We start from the raw sequence: 15,049 nt of genomic DNA, 5'->3' as shown, positions 1-15,049 counted from the left end.
CCTAGAATCCTAGAATCCCAGCACTGCTGAGTTGGAAGGGACCTTGAGGGTCACCTAGTCCAAGCCCCAGCAGTGCTGCACCCCCTTGGGGAGACCTCAGCGGGTCCCATGCCTTGGAGGTGCCAGTGGGGGGAGGGCTGGGGTCCTGCTGCACAGTGAAAAGGCAGGGAGCAGCCTTGCCCAAGTGGCTGCCTCTGGAGGATTCAGACAGCAGCTGCCCCCCCCCATCAGGCGACTAGGCTGGCCAAGCCTCTGGATGGGGAAGGATCCTGAGGACTGTGGGAAGCTGCATCCCAACTTGCCGAAGTAAAATATAAATAAATGAAATGTTACACGAATTCTCTTACAGCTCATTACGCAAAGGGCTGTTTTATGGATGGGCTGCTTGCTGGGGGGGGGTCGTTGCTTAGACTCAGACCTGCAGTGTGTTGGGGGGGGAACCGTGGCTATTCCCAATAATTTATTTATTTGTTTACATCAATGTTAGAAACTCAGGTATATACATTATTTGCCAAAAGGCACTTTAAACCTTGGTTGCGACCACCACAACAGAATGTCCTGGTGCCCTTTTATGGTGGGGTGATTATTATCATTATCATCATCATCATCATTCATTTCATTTCCATTCTGCTTTATATTTTAAAGACACAATCTGAAAGTGATTTACAACACTTGAAAACATCAAATAAAACACTCCAGAATAAAACAAATCCAAGCTTCCGGGAAAGTATTTCAGACCCTTCTCTAAGTGACATTTTGCTTTCCCCATATTTACTTACCTACTTAATTTATAGAGCTGCCCCATAGCTGAAGAACTCTCGGAAGGCAGTTGGGTGTAGTGGTTAGAGAGTCGGATGAGGACCTGGGAGATCAGGGTTCAAATCCCCACTCCATCATGAAGCTTGCTGGGTGACCTTGGAGTCAGTCACAATCTCTTTGCCTCCTTCGCAGGGTCGTTGTAGGGATTAACGGAGGAGGGGGTGAACCATGGACTCCTTGGCATAGAAATGAGCTCTTCTGCTGAACCGCTTAAGAAAGCCGGAGGGGCCAGCCAGCTAGAGACATCAGTTGCCAACCTGGCGCCAGAGATGCCGCAAAATGCACCTGGCAGGTTTCGAACACTGCTCCCAACCCCCTGAGCCAAAACCTCCCTCCTCATTTCAATTCTGTACGCACATGTGCCTTTTCAGTATGGTTTAGCTCTTGTGTGGTTTTGCTTATATGGCTTCTGCCTGACTGGAGAAGGAGTCTTCAGCTTGAGAACGGTCACTGTTAACGGGTGTGTTGGGTTGGGGGGGGGGAAGCATGAAGGAACAGGATCCTGCCCTGCCTTGGGCACTCTCTGCTCAGGGCTCCTTCCTTCCTTCCTTCCTTCCTTCCTTCCTTCCTTCCTTCCTTCCTTCCTTCCTTCCTTCAAAGGCGCCTTTGCTGCAGCCTGGCCATGGGGGGGGGGGGGGCTGGGCTTGCATCAGGGCTATGGAGTGCCAGCCGCCAGCCTGCCTTCTGTGTGTGTCTCTTGGGGAGGGCTGCAGCAAGGGAGACGTCTGGTGGGGGCACTCAGCAACTGCACTCTCTCTCTTCTCTTGGCACATATGCTGGATTGCAATAACACCTCTCAGCAAAACCTCCATCTACCGCCAAAGTCAACGTTGCACTCTTTCCATGCCATCTCTGTCCTGATAAGGAAAGCCACCTTGCCTTCGTCCGAATGCCACTCCCTGCTAACAACCGGCTGATGAATGAACTTGGATCGAATTGTCTGATTGCAGGGGCAGCGCAAAAGAACATAGATCATCAAATGGTGGAGTTGGAAGGGACCCTGAGGACCATCCAGTCTAACTCCCAGCAATGCAGGAATAGGCACCTGTTCCTTACAGGGAACCTTGGCGTTATCAGCACCACACTCTCACCTGTGGAGCTCTCCACAGGGCCATCGTCTCTCTGCATTTTCTGGAATTTCCCCCTGTAGCATTGCCAAAGGGAGCATGCTCCGTTTCCCCAGCATGTGTGCCCCGTGTTGGTTCAGGTTGATCAGATGGGAGAGGCAAGTCGTCGCTCAGCAACTGCGCTCTGCGAGAAGAGCAGGATCAGAACTCGGGCAGTGCTTCTCTCCCTCTGCCTGGTAGGCAGCCCCTCGCCCTTCAGCTGCCTCTGCTGCTGCTGCCTCCTCTTCCTCCACCTGCTCTCATGGATCTCTGCTGAAGCTGGCTTGGCTGTGATAGAATTATAGACTTCCAGAGCTGGAAGGGACCCCAGGGGACATCTAGCCCAACCTCCTGCAATGCAGGAATCTCAGCTAAAGCATCCATGACAGACAGCCATCTGCTTAAAAAGGATAGAGAGTCCACTAGAGATCCGGAAAGGGCTCCAACACAGGGGCAGAACAGCTGCTTGGTGTGCAGAAGGTCCCAGTGCAATGCTGGGGAGACCCCCCTTCCACCTGCATTCCAAGCAGGTGTCCTACCGTGTCCTTTTAGAACTTGGCTGCCATGCTGCTTTCCCCCCTGGCAATTGTTTGCTGGCTTTATGATGTTATTAATTGTTGCAATGGCTTTATTGATTTGCTTTTATGTAAGCTGCTCTGGGAGAGGCTTTGTTGGCTGAAGAGCAGGATAAAAATATCTCCAGCAAACAAAGGAGTGGAGCCAATGGTGGCTGGGAGTCTTTCCGCCCCCAGCTTCCCCCAAACTGGTGCCCTCCAGAGGTTTTGGAGTGGAGCTGCTCTTGCCCCTGCAGGCAGCATCCGGAGGGCGCATCAGGGTGGTTGCTGGGCAGTGGATGCACCTGTCCTCTGAAACTGATCTGCCTCCCCTCCCGCTCTGGAGACTGTGCTTGAGTTGATTGCCTTGCCCAGCCACTGGTGCCCCTCGCGTTGGCAGAGGCTGTTACGAACATCGGAGGAGCCGAGCTGCTGGATCAAGCCCCTCTTTGAGGAAAGCTCTTTGGGGAAACTTCCGCACACGAGAGCCTTCTCCCCTCCTGCAGTTCCCAGCAACCGGGTTTCGGCCGCCTTGCTGCCTCCGGCCGTAGAGGCAGAGCAGAGCCAGCCTGGCTAGGAGTCCTGGGTAGCCATTTCCTCCTCCATGAATTGGTCCCGTCCTCTTTCAAAACCATCCAGGTTTGTGGCTGTTGCTGCTTCCTGCGGGAGTGCTTTCCGCAGCTTAAGTCTGTACTGCATGAAGAAGGCCCTTTTATCTGCCCCGAATCTCCCACTGCTCACGCGTTCCAGTGTGACGAGAGAGGGAGGGAAACTCTTCTCTGTCCTCTTTCTGCATGGCAGGCATAATTTTGCAGACCTACCGTCCCAGCAGCTCCCAATTTACGCAGGGGCTGCATCCCAAGGGATCTCACATGTCACTGCCTGTATTGTAGTGGCTCCTGTTGTCTTATTGCGCTTTTTGCTGTTTCTGTTTCAGGAAGCCAGGCCTTAGCCCCAGCCTCATCTAAGGGAGCAAGATCCCTGGGATTGCAAGGAGGCCGTTTTGCTGCCTGCTTAACAGGTAAGTCCTGGCGAGGCCACAATGAGCAGCTGTGCCGTAGCTTGGGCTCCACCACCGGAAAGGGCATTTCTCTTGCCTCCGCCGCCTGCAAAGGGACCGTGAGGAGAGCCTCGGAAAGCAAGTCCAGCTCCCCAAAAGGTGGCAAGACGAGAACAGGCCTTTTCGGTGGTGGCTCCCTGATTGTGGGGTGCTCTCCCCAGAGAGGCTTTCCTTTGGCTGCTAAATCTTCTGTGACCTGTCAAAGCTGTTACTATGATTATTTTATTATCATGCTGTTTATTACTCTGCTTTTTATTACTTTTGTATTACTGTGCTCCATAAAATGTGTTTTTAATGTTGGGATCTTCTGGTAAAGGTATAGAAATCAAATAAATGAATTAAATAAAAGTGCACACCGGAACTTTAGGTTTGCTCAACTTAAGTGAGTTTGCCTCGCACAATAAATCCTCGCTCCACAGCAGTAATGAAAGGTTTTTTGCAGCTAATAGCCTAATGGGGGAAACGCAGAGCCAGCAAATCAGGATGGCGGCTCAGCAAACAAGTTGTCTGAGATGCCAATTGCACATGAATATAACAGCAAAAAATAAAGATGGAACCAGTCAACTGAAGAGCAACATACCACAACAAAAAAAGATTCTGCAAAAAAGACAGATTAGACTGCTTTTTCCTTTTTTAAAAAAAGATATACAGGCAACTCCCCATTTACATGGGAGTTATGTTCCGAGGCACTGTGTGTTTAAGTGAAATTGTGTACAGTGGTACCTCGGGTTACATACGCTTCAGGTTACAGACTCCGTTAACCCCGAAATAGTACCTCAGGTTAAGAACTTTGCTTCAGGATGAAAACAAATCATGCTCCGGAGGCACGGCAGCAGCAGGAAGCCCCATTAGCTAAAGTGGTGCTTCAGGTTAAGAACAGTTTCAGGTTAAGAACAGACCTCCGGAACGAATTAAGTACTTAACCCGAGGTACCACTGTATATTGCATTGCAAACGGTATTGGGAAATCCTGCAAAGACCCTCTAAATCTCTGGAAACCCTTGAAAATGCCTTTAAAAAACTAGCAGCACTCATCAAATCCACTGCAATCCCCCCCCAGCCCCCTTTCTCTCCACAGGCCTCAAAATTCAGTGCAAAGGCTTGTGGCATGACGGTGCTGTTTTTGCACTGTTTTGCCGTTTGCGTGCTCTTGTGAGGGCGGCATTTGCTCCTTTTTGTGCCGCTTCCCAGTTTGTGGCAAGGTGCCCATGCCTCAAGCGCGCGCAAATAGGGAGCTGCCTGTACTCCAGTGCTAAACAAAAAGAGTCTAAAGGAAGCGTTTTCATCTAAGTAAGACATTGCATGATATCAGTTTTGGGATTTGAGAGTTCCTTTGCAACTGATTGCATTTGTTGCTCCATCAAGGAATAGAGAGTCCCAAATCCTGCCAAACGTGATTATTAAGTCGGGAGGAGGGAGGGGGAGAGGGTCACCAAAGCCGCTTTTTATTGACCAAATGTCTGCAGTTTGTTTCTGACTTGCCTTCTTTTTCCTGATAGGGGAGTGGAGCTTGGGAATAAAAGGCAGCACTTCTAAGTGCTTTTCTTTTAGTGAGTGAGTCCCACCTTCAAGAGAGCTTTCCTGGGAAGCATTCCCATGACTGTTGCGCTCCTTTATTTTGCATCAGCACGGAGTGGAATCACTTAGTGGAGTTTTTGTCCTGGGGGGAGCCCTTTCTTGGTCTTCCAGTTCTAGGTAGGGGGTGGAGCAAGCTCTTGTCATTGGGAGAATGGTGTACAGAGCCTACCATTGCCTCCTCCAGTGGTGGTGTGGTCGGGGGGGGGGGTCCCATATAGAATCATAGAGTTTGAATGGACCACATGCAGTGGTGTCCCTGTCTCCAGCAGAGTAGGGAGGAGCCCACTCTACGCTGCAGAGCTATTCCTCTTACAAACCCCTTTGTTAAAAACAACAACAACCAGAACACACCTCAAAGACGTAAATAAAGCTAAGCATTCGGGAACACTGAAAACACAGGGCACTCCAATCTCTAGCATGTGGGAGATGGTGGGCTCCAGCGGAGCCTCCCAGGCTATCCTTCCCTGAGTCCCTTTTGACCTGTAAAGATGGCAGCTTGTATCCTAGCTATGTTTCATGCTGAGCAAACCCATTGAAATAAAATCTACCCAAGCTAGGCTTGCCTGCTGATTTCTGATCCAGCAAAACATCTTCCTGCATATTCTGCACCCCTCCAGACCCGAGAGCCTGTGTTGGAAGCTGCCCTGTGCATATTCAGACCCTTCACCCACCTAGCTGAAGCTTTGCTACACTGCCAAGGTGGCAGGACAGGGGGACGTTATCTGGTAGTGTCACGGGGGGTGGGGTGGACCAGGCAGCCCCCCCAGCAGGTGGTCCACTGGTGGTCCACTTTGCTTGGTACCAGGAAGCTGGGCCATAAAGGGGAGCAATGGAGCATACCTTGCTGAGCACGGCTTCTTCCTCGAGAGGAGATCCCGGCTTCTCCTGAGCTGATCCTGAGGATGCCTCTGAGCTCGTCCTGGGTGCATCTGAGCGTAAGATGGGGCTGCTGCCTGCTGGCTCAGGGGTAGGCTATTTTTAAGGGAGACCTAATTAGTATTTGGGTCTCAGTCGGCCACTACCAAAGTGCCCTAGTTGTGGTTCTTGCCCAGGCAGCAGCAGCAGCAGCAGCAGTGGAGAGCGCCCACAAGAGGGCAGCAGACGCCCACGCAGTGCATGAAGGAAGATGCTCCTGACCATAAGAGCTTCCCCTGCTTCAGTTGGGGGGGGGCGGGGGGGCTTTCTCTTCCTGTCTCCGCAAACAAGAGCCCTGGGCAAGCCTGCAGCCACCAGCAGGCACATGGCAGCCCTGAGGGTTTTATTGCAATATTTCACAAAGGTGAGGCCAAACCATTCAGTTGGATCCAGGGTGTGTTTGTTGGTGTTTTCAAACCCCAGTGTAATGCTCGCCTTGCTGGGTGGCCTCTCGCCCTCTCAGTTCTCTCCCCGAAGTTGGGATGAAAAGGAATCTTAGAATGGAAGCGAGTTTGGAGGGACCCCCAAGGGTCATCCAGTCCAACCTCCTCCAAGGCAGGAATCTTAACTAAAGCGTCCCTGACAGATGGCCGCCCAACCTCTGCCGATGCACCATGGTGTCTCTTCTCTTAGCGGTCATTCCTCCTCTGGTCACTGCTGTGGCTGCATGACCTGACCGTCTGTCTCCAGGCCCTGCGGTCACCCGCAAGGGATTCCCACCTGGCAGGGTTGGCGCTGCCAGCCTTCAGGCCCCACTGGCAGGCACCTTTGCTCTGCCACCGGGCCTGGAGCTGGAAGCCAGCTCCCTGCAGAGCATGTCCTTGGCGATTCTGCCGCCCTCCGTGCTGTGGACACGACCAGGCCAGCCGGACGCTGTTGAGAGAGGAGGTGTTACTGGAGGCTCTGCCTGCCGTGGGACGGCCGCAATCCTGACTCAGCGCACGTGGAAGCTGCTACATATATAATATTATATACACGATATAAAGCAGGATGCATTTGCCTTGGAAGACCACACTTTGTGTTTGGGAATTGTTTTTAAGATTTTCAGTAAAGGGGGGTGGGGAGAAAATAGGACCACGGCCCTCGTGGATCTCTGGGGAACAGACTGATTTAAATATAACAACAACAACAATAACAATAATATTTTATTTATACCCTGCCCTCCCCAGCGAAGACTGGGCTCAGGGCAGCTAACACCAGGTATATAAACAATGGATTAAAATATAACTTAAAAACAAGATTAAAATACAACATTAAAATGCAGCCTCATTTCAGTAGAAACTCAAATCAAAAACTTTTTGGGGATGAAAACGTCAGATCTTCACCAAGGCCAAATATCCAGACTTGTTCCATCACAGGAGAAAGGAAAAAGGAGAGAGGGGAAGGGGATCAAGTTGATTCCAAGCCAAAGGCCAGGCAGAACAACTCTGTCTTACAGGCCCTGCGGAAAGAGATCAGATCCCGCAGGGCCCTGGTCTCAGGAGACAGAGCGTTCCACCAGGACGGAGCCAGAGTTGAAAAGGCCCTGGCTCTGGTTGAGGCTAATCTGACTTCCTTAGGTCCTGGGACCTCTAGGATGTTGCTATTTATGGGCCTTAAGGTCCTCCGCAGGGCATACTGGGAGAGGCGGTCCCGTAGGTACAAGGGTCCTAGAAGCATCTGAAGCTGCCGCGTCCCAAGCCAGACTATTGGTCTGCCTGGCTAAGCATTGTCTGCCTTGACAGTCATTGGCTGTCCAGGCTTTCAGGCAGGGGGTGTCTCTCCCAGCCCTACCGGAAGATTATTTAATCCTCATTGTTATTTATCAAATTTCTATAGACAGACAGTCATAGAATCCTAGAGTTGGAAGGAACCCCTGAGGGTCATCCAGTCCAACCCCTTGCAATGCAGGAACTTTTTGCCCCATGTGGGGCTTGAACCCACAACCCTGAGATTAAGAGTCCCATGCTCTACTGACTGAGCTATACGTTTATAGTACAAAAAACACAAAAGTACATAGTGTAGTAACAAACTGAAACAATACCCCCCTCAGTTTAAAAGGCCATAAATTGTTTAATTAGCCAAAGGCCTTCAGGGGTTGAATCTGGGACCTTTGGCCTGCAGGGTGTGATATGATAGAGCCCAAATCTGTTATGCGCTATGCACTGTCCAGAATGACCTCTGCAAGGGCTTTGTGAGATCTTCCACAGCACTTTGTACAGAGGGATGTGGGGCCAAAGTTTTGCCTGGCAATCTGCCCTAACACTAACACCCCCCCCCTCTTCGCTCCTCTTCCCACCCACCTCTTTGCAACAGGGAGCGGGTGCTGGCCTGCTGCTCTCGTTCATCTTCAGCCCTCTAATTAGGGTGAGCACTCGCTAATGGAATCTCATTGCCCACTGGGGTTTTTTGGGTAGAAATTGTTCTCTCTGTCATTGCAGAGAGACGATGATGGCAGAGGGCTAAAAATAGGCCTGCAGGTCACACTCTGCCCCCATAAATCTTTGGAGGGGCTGGCTGGGACACCGGGGCTCCCTCTGGGACTTAGGCTGCCTCTGTCCCCGGAGGGAGGGCTGGGACTGGGGGTCCCCTGCCGTTTCAGAGAAATCTGTCCCTGATTGTGCATCACTGCAAAGGGGCGCATAGGACTCTGAATCTCAGCGTTTGGCGAATGATTCCTGTTCTGCTGGGGGTTGGACCTCCAGCTCTACCATTCTATGATTCTAAGCTGGAAAGTGAGCAGAGGAGGGTAGCTGAGATGGTGGAGGGTCTGGAAACTAAGCCTGATGAGGAACGGTTGAAGGAGCTGGGGATGTTTCGCCTGGAGAAAAGGAGGCTGAGATATGGTGGTCATCTTCAAATATCTGAAGATGGGCTGTCACATGTAGAGTTGGAAGAGGCCCTGAGGGTCACCCAGCCCAAACCCCTGCAGTGAGCTATTCCAGGTCCTTGAGGTGTGCTGGGCGACTGAGGTGGCCTCTGCAGCTGGGGGCCCCACAGTGGGTTGGTGTAGGGGGGCAGTGCCAACCTATCCCTCTTCCTTCCAGCAGTGACACTCCTCCTGTTACATCAAGGTTGGGTCACTCTCTGCGTCCCTCTCCCAGCTGAGCCCATGACCTTGTGGCCCAGAAGTCAGGCCGCTGGTGAGCCACCCTGACACGCACTCCCTGGTGCATGGCCGCCTTGCGTAATGCACAGCGTTTCCCTTGCGAATCCCGTCAGGCGCTGCTACCTGTCCCTGCCTGACTCAGCTAATGAGGCCTCTGGCAATCAGCCTTCATGGGAACAGTATGCAATGATGTGCCGGGCGCGTTCCTGCGGGATGAGCCTGCCGTGTGCATGAGTGTCGCATCAGCCCTGTGGGCACATCCATCGCTCGGGGATGCTGAGGGGCGGTGGCGGGAGGGCGGGGGCACAGCTGTGTTGCATAACTCATCCATCGGTTGCCTTCGGGGGGAACCTGACTCTCACCAGCAAGGGGGCGGTTGCTGGGGGTTGACACTCGGGAGACTCAGGCCAGCAGCACCAAGAAGACGCTTCCCCCGTGGGAGCTCGTGGGCCCTTTCTCAGGAAGCCCCAGGACCAAGCCATTGACTGTCGGAGGTGCGTGTTTGGGTGTGGGGTGGTTTGCACCTGCCTTCTCCAGACTTACTAGGATTACATTTGTATACCGCCCTTAGGGGCAGATGGGGCTCGTCCACCTGGGAAGGAAGGAAAACTCTGACCCTAAACCTCCACTGCCTTGTGCCTATATTAATTTATGAGAAAGGCTTTGGGAGTAAAGCCAGAGGAAGAATCTATACCTGCTGCCTTGTGGTACATTTTTGGGAGAAGAAAAGGCCCAGGAGTAAATCCTACGCAGATCTGGAGCGGAGCCCCTAAGCAACTCCTGCAGCCAAGCTGGTGCCAAACGTCTTGCTCTGCTTTCCTTTGGATCCCCTCAGCCAGCTTGAGAGGGGCTCTTGTGGTCTGGGCAGCCCAGAACCCACAGACAACCTTGCGCCCCAGGGAGGTAACTTGGGTGCTGCTCATGCAGCAGGTTGGCTTCACCCCTGGAGGCGCACTCCGTTGTCTCTTGAGACAGACAGATGCCAACAATACAATGTACAGTCGTACCTTGGAAGTTGAATGGAATACGTTCTGGAAGTCTGTTCGACTTCCAAAACATTCGGAAACCAAAGTGCAGCTTCTGATTCTGCAGGAAGCTCCTGCAGCCAATCGGAAGCCGCGGAAGCCCTGTCGGATGGTGTTTGGGAACCAAAACATTCGAGAACTAGGCTGTTCTCGGTTTGACTGTGCTGTCCTTCCTCCAAAAACCCCAGGGCAGTTCGTGAAAGAGAAATGCAAGGTGAGAATACAAAAAACATCATACAACAGAAACAGAAGGAAACCAATTCCCCCCTCCCACAAACCCCTTTTAAAAGCCGCACACCTGGCCCAGTTATGTAGAATTTGGCTGTTTATCGAGTGGGGCAGGAGAGGGCCCAAACAAGTGCAGCTCCTCCTGTGCAGGATACAGGTGAGCCAGTGTGGAAATGGGCAAGGCCTTTCCCTGGCAGAAACGCCACTGCTGCGGGCTGGGGCAAGGGCCTCACCCCCCTCCCGACACCCTGCAGGATGGGTGCTCCTCAGGGTGCCCTGGCCCATGGGGAGGACAGCATCTGGATCAAGTTGCTGTTTACTTGTGAGTGGCAGGGATGGCGCTGGCGGCGGAGGATTCCCCAGGAGGGTCACTGGGGTCATTCTTGGAAGACGAGGGCTTGTGGCAGGATCCTGCGAACGCGTGTGAGACTGTTCCTTGTCCTCCTCTTTCTCTTTGGCAGAGAGTCCTCTCTGCATCTGGGAAACAGAGGCTCTGAGCCTCTTCCCTGGCCTGGTCTCCTGAGTCACCCGCTTGGACTTCACCTTCGCTGTGATGGCGAGAGGAAGGAAACAGGAATCACGGGGGGGTGTTGTTCTGCTTTCAGCTTTGCCCAAAAGGCCTGAGATGGGGGGCAGGGAGAAGGGAGGACTCTGACAGTCCTGTTTTCTGCCTCTGGTCAGGAGCAGCATCCTCCCTCCAGCTGCTCACTGTAAACAAAAGGGGTTCATAGATGGTCATCTGTCATGGATGCTTTAGTTGAGGTTCCTGCATTGCAGCGCGTTGGACTAGATGACCCTTGGGGGTCCCTTCCAGCTCTGCCATTCTAGGATTCTGATTTCTGGCTATGTCAAAAGGCAGGTCACTGAGGCGTCTCCAGGTCATCCTGCTTGCTCGTTCGACCTCCTTTTGTGGAAAATGGCTCATGCATGACTCAGGCCCGCAGTTGGCTTTTGTGGTGGAATGGCCAGGGGGGGTGTGCCTGTGTGTTTTGGGGACCCTTTTTTGCCCAAAGTGTCGCCCACCCCATACCAAACCCAGCCTGGTTCCTGATACCATGGGAAGGTAGAGGGAGCCTTGCCAGGAATGAGTCCCAGGAGGAACCTTGCCTCAAGCGAGTTGTGTGACCACGTTCGAGCCTGAAATGCCCATCTGCATGTGCAGGGGGTTTTATTATTTTCTAAGCAGTGAGCAGAGTTGCCTGCAATCTCTCTCTCTCTCTTCCCAAGAAAAAGGGACTTCTCTCTGTATCACCTGAGCACCGCCTGGCTTGCTCTGGGAACCAGAAGTGACTGCCATGCAGTTGGCGCCAAGGGCTTGTGAAACGGGAGCCCCCGCAGAATTGCACCCCTGACTCGGCCATGGCGAGGACGGGCACAGCTGAGATAGCTCAGTCGGTAGCGCATGGAACTCTCAGGCTTGTGGGTTTGAGCCCCATGTTGGGCAAAAGGTTCCTGCATTTCAGGAGGTTGGACTAGATGACTCCGGGGGTCCCTTCCTTCCAACTCTATGATCCTGTGATTCTGTCCCTTAGATGTGGCACAACTGGAGGGACTGAGAAGGGCTGTCAGGAGAGGGGAGCTGCGGGGCAAGCCTGGCGGGTGGAGCCTCTCCTGGGCCTGCAAAAAGCAAGAACGGCGGAGTAGCTGCAGCTGGGGAGGAACCTCTTGCTTGGAGCTCCAGGCTCCTGGTGCCGCCTGTGAGGTGCTGGCGGGGGCGGCTGTTGGGAGGGCAGCTTTTGCCACCCCTGAGTTAACTCGGAAAGCCATCGGGTGCCTTCAGGGGGGAAGCCAAAGGACTGCACCTCACCGGGAGCGGGGCTGGGAGAGAGCCAGAAGGGCCTCGGCTGAGGCTTGCTTTGGCCCTCCAGTGCGAGGTGGGGAGGGGCACGGCCCCTGCTCTGTCTGCAGAAGGCAGGGTTTGGGAGTCAGTGTAGGCACCACTGAGCTAGGTGAGCCCAAAGCTCTGGCTGTGTGTGGTCATGCTGGGTTGGTTTTTTTGTGGAGTGCATGTGGGGGGAGAGGAGGGGCAGAGAGAGCTGGCTTGAATCCCAGCTCCACTGCCTTCTTGCAATGGCCCTGCACAGGGCGCCTCAGCCTTGCCCCCACCCCACAAGAGCCTAACCAGAGGGCTTCCTGGAAGGGAAAGAGGAAGCACGCCAAAGAGCTTTCTACTCGCCTGCGTCTGCTCATTATCCAGCAGCCCTGCTTCTGGGGTGGGGAGCAAAATTTGGCTGCGATCCAGGGACTGGCAGTGATGCAGCCTCTCCTCTCCCCCACTGCACCCCAGAGTCCATTGGGGGCTCTCCTTCGGGCGCTTTCTGCTGTGTGTGCCGCTGGATTGAGGGGGGGCAGCTTCACGGGGAAGCACATTTGGATGCTGCACATTCCAGTGGGGGCGAGGGGGTCCCCTGGATCCTGCTCTGCTGATTTTCTTGCTTCCTTGCCTGCAAATACGGCAATGGTTGGGTGCCTCTGGTTATGCTGCTTGCTTCTAGGGCAGTTTGAAGTCCATCTCGTGATATCCTTTTCATAATGGTTGACCTGGCAATTTATCACAAATCATGATATGTGTGTGTGTGGGGGGGGGTGCTATGCAAAAATCACAATGCAGGGAAAATCGTGAAGCCAGCTAGTGCCTCTCTGTAGCTCCATCCTTATTTCAGACATCGTGATCTATCAGGCTGTCATGATGTTTAGCTGGTGATATATGACATTGTTGAAAACCAGATATTGCCCGGCCCTACTTGCTGCTTTGTACAACCAAAGCAACCCCAACTTGTGTGGCCTTGCAGCTTGTGTGCCTTATATGCTCTTAGAGTGTGTCTCTCTCCTCCCGCCATTCATGATTTCCAGGGTGCTTTGCAATCTGGGCACGTGTGCCAACACAGCCCGGGCTCTCCCTCCCCTTTGATGCCAGGTAAGCCTCCCGCTGCTGGTCCTGGGGGAGGCTTTTCCCCAGGTGGAGATGCAGGGCACCCGCTTCCTCCTGCCAGCTGCAGCTTGTGCCAGGCGCCTGGGAGACAGAGTGCCCCAGAGCTGGTTTGGAGGCAGTGCCTGTGCCAGGCCAAGCCTGCCAGTGCGCAGCTGCCATGCATCTTCCCTGGCTGACTCAGAGGTGGCATCTCTCTTCCGTCACGACCTGGACGGACAGATTGCCAGCCCTGTGATCAGTGCCATCATCAGCCCCACCGCCAGTTCTTATGTAACAAGGCCAGGGAGGCTGACTCCTCTGTGGCCTGCAGTTTGTTGGTGAGGATCGTTATGTAACTGCAGGATCTGCCTTGGCTCTTGACTTTCCTTGTCTAAAAATCAGCCAGGCCAAGGTGTGGGGGCTTCCCAGACTGGCCCATGGACCACCTGGGCTCATCCAGCCTCGTTCAGGCAGTTTGTGGTGCATCTCTCCTTAGTTTTAGTTCAGATGTGTGCCCTTAGTAAGCAGAACTCTAGGGCAGAGTCATAGTTGGAGACCCAGGTTCAATTCCCCACTCAGCCGTGGGCTCGCTGGGCGACCTTGGAGCCAGTTGCTCACTCTTGGCCTAACCCTGCCTCACAGTGTCCTCAGTTACACTGGGCTGGGTCATTTCTTTGCTGTTCTCTTGCAAACAGCAGCAGCAGAAGAAGAGTTTGGATTTGATATCCCGCTTTATCACTACCCGAAGGAGTCTCAAAGCGGCTCACATTCTCCTTTCCCTTCCTCCCCACAACAAACACTCTTTGAGGTGAGTGGGGCTGAGAGACTTCAGAGAAGTGTGATTGGCGCAAGGTCACCCAGCAGCTGCATGTGGAGGAGCAGAGACGCGAACCCGGTTCCCCAAATTAGGAGTCTACTGCTCTTAACCACTACACCACACTGGCTCTCGCCAAACAGTGGACTGCATTTCTAGGGACTTTGAGAATCCAGAGGGCTTGAGCTGGTGGGAGGGGATCTGTTTGCCTTCACCATCAAGGCAGTGGTAGGGGAGGTAGATGAGGAGGTGAGCAGAGCTGATTTTCGTGGGCAGAGAAATGGCCAGCAACACTAGCAGAAGAGTTGCCAGGGAACGTCAGGCCCACAGGGAGTCCAGCCCAGCCTCCTCTTCTCACCGTGGCCAAACACCATAGCTGTCAACTTACAGATTTGAAAATAAGGGACCAGCAGCCTTGAAAAAAAGGGACCAGCAGCCAAAATAAGGGACCTGCAGCCTCACCTGTTCCAGGCACTCCAGTCTTCCTGTCCTCCTGCAGTCTGGTCAAACTCATGCTGGTAGCTTCGAGAACACTGTCCAACCAACTTTGTAACCAGAGGTTCAACTGAATAGAATCTGAATCACATGCACCACAAGGCCTATGCAGCCTCAGCTTAAGATGGCTCCCCGGCCTGGCTTTGCACTGCAAAGTTTGCAGCAGCACATTCAACAAAATGGCGTCCAGCATTCAAAACCCCCCTCCGCTTGCATTAACTAGCCACACACAAGGCATGCAAGCTCCACCCCCCAGTCGTTCTTAGACTTCTTACTGGGTGAGCAACACAGCCAAGCAACGCAGTTAGAGCCTCCCTCCTTCCTGGCCGGCAGGGAGGGAGGGAGGGAGAGGAGCCGCTTCCTTTGAAATTTAAGGGACATCATTTAAGGGACATCCATCAATAAGGGACAGCAGCGGGACATCGTGCTGGAATAAGGGACTGTCCCTTCAGATAAG

General features: G+C 53.3%; 1 protein-coding gene across 5 annotated transcripts in view; it reads left to right on the top strand.

Moving 5' to 3' along the window:
* Positions 1–15,049, top strand: part of GNG7 (G protein subunit gamma 7) — a 154,180-nt gene that overhangs the window by 45,882 nt on the left and 93,249 nt on the right. For all 5 annotated transcript variants that reach the window (XM_083484289.1, XM_083484288.1, XM_083484290.1 and 2 more), the window contains exon 2: positions 3,417–3,500. The gene's annotated coding sequence lies outside the window, so the exon portion shown is untranslated. The remainder of the gene's footprint in view (positions 1–3,416; positions 3,501–15,049) is intronic.

The sequence above is a fragment of the Podarcis liolepis genome (genome assembly GCF_965112155.1).
Source record: "Podarcis liolepis genome assembly, chromosome: 18".
Lineage (NCBI taxonomy): Eukaryota > Metazoa > Chordata > Lepidosauria > Squamata > Lacertidae > Podarcis > Podarcis liolepis.
This window is presented reverse-complemented; position numbering and strand designations above follow the sequence as displayed.